Below are 8,412 nucleotides of genomic sequence, written 5' to 3'. Positions count from 1 at the left end.
TCAGGAAGTTCTCCCTTAGCAGAATGGTGAGTAAGCCAGGAGAAGCGGATTCTGATTGACAGGGATCTCCCTCTTTAGACCATAGCTTTCTCTGTCCCTTTGGTGGTCAATGCGGATAGTTTCACCCAGTCTCTACAGGTCCTCATTCCTGGTTCAAACCCCATTCACCAGAGGGGGCTAGAGGTTGGGTCTAGCTGCCTTCAGCTTGGGAGTTCCCATTCCTTGGCATAGACCCACTTGCTTCACCTAATTAAGCTGCCACTGTTAGACCTGAGCACTCAGCAGAATCAGCCACGGTTTCTTCACAACACAGATTCCTGGATTCTCCCCTCAGGGGTTCTCATTCAGGAGGTATGAGGTAGAGTTCTGGAGTAAGCCTATCTCATCAGCTTTACTGGGTGCTGATGCAGCCAGACTTATGGACCACGTTTTGAGCAGCTCTTCCTTGGGTGATCTGGGGACCACAACCTGTGAACCAGCCACAGGGCTGTGAACTCCTTTGATGCAATCTGTGGCTTATTTGCCTTTCTTTCTCTCCTCCATTCCCCTTCCACCTGCCCACACAGCCCAGTGCCTGCTCAATATTTGTTGAATGAAAGAATTTCCACCAATCTGCTAACTTTTCATAAGTCTTTCTGGATATGGAAACTTGCCCTGCCTTCTTTTCATAGAAATTAGGACCTATCCTCTTGCCCAGGCTGGGCAGAGCTGCCCCATCTGATGGGCATTAAATGAAGTTAGCCAGCTCACTTTTGCGTTCTTCTGGTCACAGCTCTCTTTCCTCTACCGAGCTTCCGGACTCTGGCTGATAGCTTCACACTTGATGCTGTGTGGCTCTTGCTTTGTTTTCAGCCTGCCTCTCTGCATTCTCATCTCTGACATGGCAGGTCTTAAGTTTGAAGCTCCAACACTTTCTCTTATTGAGCCATCTTCCTGCTTAAAACTCTTCTGTGGCTCCCAGCCCAGCGGTAGTTCTCAAACTGGTACAACAAGGGTGATAAGAGTGATCAAGGATACATGAATTTGAAGGAAAACAAGGCAAATCTTCCTGGATTATAGGTTTTTAAATGGGAAGTCTTGGTGGAAAATCAATTTTAATTAAAAGAAATACATATGTTGAGAAAACGAATGTTCAACACACAAGGCCTTTTAAGAATAAATACAAGAGGCATCAAATGCATTCCAAGCTGATATTGAGCTATTTGGGGTTATTTCTTTCTGGAACTTCTCAAATGTGATCATGCACCTCTGCCTTGAGGTACTTTAGTGGGAAAGAATGAAATTGCAGCCCCTGAACCTTTTGAACCCAACCGTCTTTGATATGGCCCTGCCTACAGGTCCAGCCAGGCACTCTGTGCTCCTGTAGTATCAACCTCCTTAAGAACTCCAAATTCTTCCCTGCCCCAACCCGCCTCTGCACATAGTTCTGGTTGCCTGAAAGTCCTTCATTCTGTGGACTTTCACTTATTCACCTCTTCTTCCCTGTTCCAAGAACCTTCTTGAATTCACCCAAGCAAAATTAAGTTCCTGCCTTTGCTCCCCTCCTGTGAACTATGGTATGCCAGTATTCTAACACATAGTACCCTCTGTTTTTGTTATCCTGACCAAGTCCCTCAAGGATTGAAAACAGTGTGGAGCAATGAAAATATTTTATCCATCATAATTTCCCCAGCAGCTGACAGGTGTTCTTGCACAGGGTTTGCTCTCGATGTTTGTTTATCTAGCAAGTGAAAAAGTACATGAATGAGCTGATGAGTGAATGAAGGCTGCTGGCTGGAATACTTGGCTATTTCCCCTAAGACTCCTGTATTGGTTTCCTTCTGCTGCTATGACAAATTGCCATAAGCTTAGTGGCTTGAGACAGTGCAAATTTATACTATTATAGTTCTGGAGGTCAGAAGTCCAAATGGATCCCACTGGGCTACAATCAAGGAGTGGGCAGGGCTGCATTTCTTCTGGGGGCACTAGGGGAGAAATGGTTCCCCTGCCTTTTCCAGCTTCCAGAGACTGCCTGCATTCCTTGACTTGGAGTTCTTTTTTCCATCTCAATACAGTTCTGTATCCTCAAATCTGTCTCTGGGTCTCCTGCCTCCTGGGTGGTCCAGGATACTCTCCCATCTCAACCACCTCTGCAAGGTTCCCACATAAAGTAACATAGTCCCAGAATCCGGGGATTAAGACATAAGCATCTTTGGGGGACATTATTCTGCAGACCACAACTCCCATAGCCCAGAGACCCCTCCTCGGTCGCCTCCATCCAATGGCTCACAGGTGGCCGCCTCTGAGTGTCACCCTCTGATCTTGTGGCTGTGCTGGAGCCATTTACAGGCTAAGCTCAGACCCAGCTTCCTCTGACTGCACGAGCAGATGATGGAGAGAGCCACGTGGTGGAGACAGAGATGGAGTTCTGGCACCACACACGAGGAGTGCCACGGGTTGCCAGTCATGTACCAGAAACCAGGGAGAGGCATTGAGAGGAATTTCCCCTTTAAGAGGGAGCATGGTCTGATGGACACTTTGACTTTGGACTTGTAGCCTCCATGACTGTGAGATAATGCATGTCTGTTGTTTAAGTCAACTGGTCAAGGGTACTTTATTACAGCAAGCCATGGCAAACTAATCCATAGACCATGTTCCCTGTGCCTACAACAGGGACAGCCACCTGATGGTTGAAGAATGCGTGATAAGGGTGTATTCATGTCAGATATCTTTCTTACTTCTACTAGAGCTTTTCTTGCTTGGACCACAGAAAGTCTGAGCCATTTTTCTATAATCTCATGGTCTTCATTTATTGCGTTTCTATTTATTTTGGGGGAAGAATGCATCTACTCCGATATCAGTATGATTGTGTTATTTAGTGCCCCTCTCTCCAGCCCAAGTAAAGGGTGATTACTTAAACTTTCATATAGCCCTAGCTATTTCTACCAAATGGATGTAGGAATGCTATTTCTAGATGCTGTGCTCCACACTCCCTGGAGTTTTCCTTTCTAGCACACACACAAAAAGCCCAGGGCTGTGGCAGTTTGTAAAATCCTTCCCCAGTTTTTGAATTTGCAAGCAATGGTCCCTGCTAACAAATTGGCCCATCAGGCTGATGGTGTCTTTCCCTATTAGCGTCCATGCAGCTCTAGCACAGCTTCGCTTCTAATTGGAGCTTTTACTTTCTGGGGCGGAAAGTTAAGGTTGACACAATTAAGTTCCTCTTTGTTGATGCCCATTTGCTTATGTTAGAAAAGCCATTACTTTTCCAAAAAGAAGTTGATGGTTTCCACCAATCACTCTTTAAAACTAGTTTTCCTCCTTTCCTCTCCTTTCTCTTCATTTTTCCTTCCTTCTTGGCTTTTAATCATTATTCCCCCAATTACTTGTTGGGTGGTCTTGGTTGAATTATTGAACCAGCCTGCATTCATTTCCTCTGCTGTAAAATAATAGTAGCTAACCTACAGTTCCATTTTTAATATTGAATGAGAAAATGTTTTGGTGTCATTAATAACATGCCTGCTTCATAAAAATCACCTGCTCAATGATCGCGAGCTATCGCTTTTTAAAATCTTTCCTTCTTTCCCTCTCTCCATCCTTCCCTTTCTCCTTTTCTCTTCTTCATGCACTCTCTTTTTTGTAGTACATAAATCAGTTCTCCCTTTCTTCCTTTTTCTTAATCTTCCCTTTGCAATTCGGCTTTATTGATTATCTAATGATCCCTTGATCAGAAATTGCATTTCATTCCTTTGAAATGTTCAGTTAAGTTCCAGGACGCTTCAAACTAGTGAGAGTCAATAAATAGTTGTTTTATAATGTTATCACTGATTTTATGGCATCAGGACAATATTGCCTTGTTTCCTTTCCAGCAGCTAGATTGCAGAGAAAATCACAAAGGGGTCTATGTTTCCTAATCAGGCTGTAGGAGCATCAGGGTAGCCTCTTAATCCAGGGCAAGATTTTCTCTGGACAAAGCAAGTAAGAAATACAGTTATTATGCTAGGACTTGCATTCCTTCCCATTCTGAATTGAGCAGAGGTTCGTAAATTGTTTCCCCAGTGTTCTGGGGCCAGTTGTTAGCTGTGTTTTCTGACTCTTTGAATTATTGTTCAATGTGTTGGCACCTTGTTAATCATGGGAGCATTTTCACTGCCTGTTTTGCTGAGAAATTCTGCTTTCCACAGGGATAGCCCTGTCTCACATCCGAGTTGAATACCTGTCACCCACCTGTCAGCTCACCAATGCCGGCTCACCTCAGCAGGCATTCCATTAGCCTTTCAGTTTGCAGCAACAGCTCCAAGATGGCACGGCCATATAACATTTCCTCAATTGGCAGAAATAGAGAAGTTTTTCACAGTGACTTTTCTATTTATATATGAAAATAGCCTAATTTCTTTCTGCTTCCAAGTCTGTGTGTATATCCACGTATGCAACAGAAATGCTAGTCAACTGGATATTCATGCTGGCATCTAAATGCAAGCATTGATTCTTGTTGACTGCAGGACACTTACTACTGGGTCCAGTTATAATAGATTCAATCCTGCCTTTTATTAAGCACTGTGTGGAACAAAGGGTCATTACATACACAATCTAATCAACTCTATAACAACAACTGTAACTCTGCAAGGCTGATCTTACTACTCCCAGTTTACGCACGTGGAAACCACTGCTGTGAAGGGTAAGTAAGCAGTCACTGTGAACAGGGAAAGACCATGGAGCAAGGTGGGTGGCCATAGTTCATGCAGAAAATGGGGGGGTGTGGAAAAGTGAGTAGACTCAGCACCTCAGGGCATGGGTTGTAGTGAGAGCCCAGGGCAATTCCTACTTGGGTAGCCTTGGACAGGGCATTTCATCTCCTTGCATCTCAAGTGTTCATCAGTATGTATTAAGTGGGGATGCTTGTCCATGTTTTGCCCACCTCATGGGTTTGGGGTGAAGATTAAGTGACCTAAAAATAAGTGAAACCAATTTATTGCATATATAAAACAATGCACAATTTTAGTAGCTAGTATTGTATCCTAAGAGTCAAGATATTATGTAGAGGAAAATAACTGACATTTATTGAAATTTACTATGGCTTGGCAGGGTTCCAAACACGTTCCCATGTGTTCTGTTATTTGAACCCCGTAAAAAGTTAAGCTTAGTCATTATTGTTATTTCACATATGAAGAACCTGAGTATGCAGAGGTAAAGTAACTTGTAATGGTACACGGCAAATGAGCAACAGACATAGGGTCTGGGCCTCTGTTTCAAACAACAGAATTGGGTTCTTTACATTATGCCACATTTTTTTTCTCTAGGAAAAGAATAAATAGAAAACAGAGCAAGCAACTTATTAAGGGATATCTTTATCAAAAGGATACAATTATAATGAGGTTTGATCAGATCACTTAAGAGTCGTTTTAGATCTGCCCATGTTCTTTGTTAAATATTTATTGAGCAACAGCTTGCCCTTAGAAACTGCAGTTGTTCGATTGAGTTTTATTGACTTACTTATCTCCACCCAGTCCTGTGGTGATGAATAGTGCAAATAAAACAAGCGGTAAATGTACAGCTCTCCTCAATTCAGAGACAGGTAAATGAAAGCTCAAGAGACGTTACAGTAATTTGCTCATTTCCAGGTTCTGCCTTCTTGATGTTCCAATAACTGGGTAAATGGTCTATTTGGCAGTTTGGAGGCAAACAAAACACAACGGGTGGGGAGTCCAGACTGTGCTTTTGAGAAACTACCACTTGCTAGTCCTATACGGGCTTTGGAATTGGTCGGCATGCCTTTGGAACTTGCCTGTCCCATTAATGAGCTCCACCACCTGGACACGCTCTTAACTGATCTGGGCGTTGGTTTCATCATCTGTAAGTCTGCAAAATGGAGATACCACAAGGGCCTGGCATGTCTAAAGCTCTTGGCCTGTGCCTGGCGCCTTGTAGGCTGTCAATCAGAGTGGGTTCTCCCCTTCCCCCCTTTCCCCAACCCCATGGTGGATGGTGGAAGAAGGTTCCCTGTTGACCTCCAGAGCCCCAGGATGGCACAGGTCTTTTTCCAGACCAAACTCCCACCTCCTGTGACAACTTCCCCCCACCTCCTTTTATGATGAAGTGACAAAGACGTTTTTTCTGACTGTTTTGTTTTGTTTTCCCTTTTGTAAAGTATCCCAGAACACAAACTTCATGCAATCTTGGCTATGAAATACATTTCCATGCTAATTAATAGCAGCCTCAATTGGGTGAGTTTTGTAGGAAAATAAATTACATATATTCAGGTGTCTGTTTTTTACTGCTATTAAACTTAACTCCCTTGTTTGTGTGTCTTTATTGCTCTTCTTTTATAAAGATCATAAAAAAGAAGCTACAAAACTTCAGCCAGGAGCTGGGAGGAAGCTGCCTTTTCATATTACTAATAGCTTGAAATAAAATATGTTTAAGCATTCCCAGCCATCTGGCTGCACAAGGTTGTTTAGAGAGCTGCCCACCCCCATCCACACACACAGCCTGATTCTTATAAGCATCAATTCTATTTTCCAATTTCTTTGCTGAATTAAGTTTATGAGCTGCCCAGCCCTTTGAGTGATAAATCTGTTGATTGTGACCATTTCCTTTTTCCAGTTTCCAATTAACATGGAATCTACAGATAGAGCTCAGGTCTCCTTATTTCATCTTGCACCTAGGGAGCTGAGTCAGCACAGCTTTCAGCAACCCCCTCCCACTCTTAGATTATTTCTCTACTCACACACCTTTTTGAGTGTTTAACAATAGCTCTGTATCATTTCCATCCATTTGAAAAAGCTGGATTTAAAACCTACAAGTGCAACTGACAGTTTTTCTTTAAAAAAATCAATTCAGTATAAGTAATTTTCTATAGCATTTTCATACTATGGGCAGCTTTATATTTGCATGGGAAAATAGACCCAGCCTCTAATCGGACAGTATTACAAGTGATTGCAATGCTTTTTGCAATGCAAAGTGGCATGGGGGAAGGTGGGGGATCATAAAGAAATGAGAATTGCTCCAGGGGTTATGAAAACCTGATTGCCTTTGACTTCTATGAAATTTCTCTAAGAACCCCAGTACCAAGAAGAGGGGAGGAGTTCTGCATTCCTTCTCTTCCTCCACCCCACAATTTCTTGACCATCACTGGCACCATCTCAATCAGCATTAGCAGTTTGACACTGCAAAAAAAATAAAAAGTATGGGTTTGGGAACCAACCTTGGCTCTGTTCTCACCCATATTATTTACAACCTTCATGATTTGGGGTACAGGGTACCTCTATCCCTTAGTTCCAATTCCGGTATCTATAAAAACCAAGAGAGAAAAAAATAGAAACTACCTCTCCCAGTAAGTCATGGAATAATGCAAATAAAATATGTAGGGCATAGCTGGTGCCCCGAAGAGGAGATGTTCTTATGTAAATCCCATAAGCTCTGACTGCAGCCAGAACGCCTGGCTTCAGACCCCAGCTCCATGTCTTCCCTGACGTACGACCTTAGAAAAATTACTTAACCTCTCCATATCTCTGTTTTCATATCTAGACAGTGAGGATGATAATCATAGAACATATTTTATTATTATGAGATTAAATGAAATAAAATGTGCTTAAACTAAATAGGGCCTAAACTATTTAAGGCTATAACAATGTAATTGCCATCTAAATCATCAGTCAGTAACTTATTATTTCCTTCAGCCAATATTTATTCAGCACTTACTATGTGCCAGGCATTTGTCTAAGTACTTGGCCTTTAGATTCAGCTCAAGCATCATATGCAATGGGAAACTTCCCTGTACTTAATCTCAAACTAAATTAAATCCTTTATCATGAGCTCTCATAAAACAAGGGCCACTTCTCAGCACTTGTCACTAATAAAAATCTATATTGAGTATGCTAATTTAATTTTCTCACCTACTAAACCATAAGCCCCATGAGAACAGGAATTGTGTCTGGGCTTGTTCACCGATGTTTAGCTCTCAGGGCCCAGCATGTGGGAACAGTGCAATCGATATTTGTTGAGCATCGAATGGAGGTAGAAATGACAAATTTGCATCCTAACAGAGTTGTCAAACGTGGCAAATCCCATAATAAAGTTGTATGGTAAAAAGTGCTAGAAAAATCCAAATGGCAAAGAACTATGCCACCATGGAATTTTCCTACATGAAAGGTTTGGAAGAATGAGTAGGAATTCTTCAGTCTGAAAAGGGCTTCCTTCCATCTCACGGCTCTGCCACGCTGCAGGACCCTAAAATCCTCCCCAAGACTGTAGGTATCTGCCAGCAGGTGAGTGAAGGTAGAGAGTCGAAAGGATTGCTTGGAGGCCCCAGGAATTCTACGCACATTCCGTTGACCAAAACTCAGTCTTTTGAGTGACCAAATTGCAAGGGAGAATGAAAAATATGGTTTAGCTTTGTTTCCAGAAGGAAAAGAAAAATTGTTTGATGAACAG

Source organism: Tamandua tetradactyla, chromosome 6 (assembly GCF_023851605.1).
Source record: "Tamandua tetradactyla isolate mTamTet1 chromosome 6, mTamTet1.pri, whole genome shotgun sequence".
Lineage (NCBI taxonomy): Eukaryota > Metazoa > Chordata > Mammalia > Pilosa > Myrmecophagidae > Tamandua > Tamandua tetradactyla.
This window is presented reverse-complemented; position numbering follows the sequence as displayed.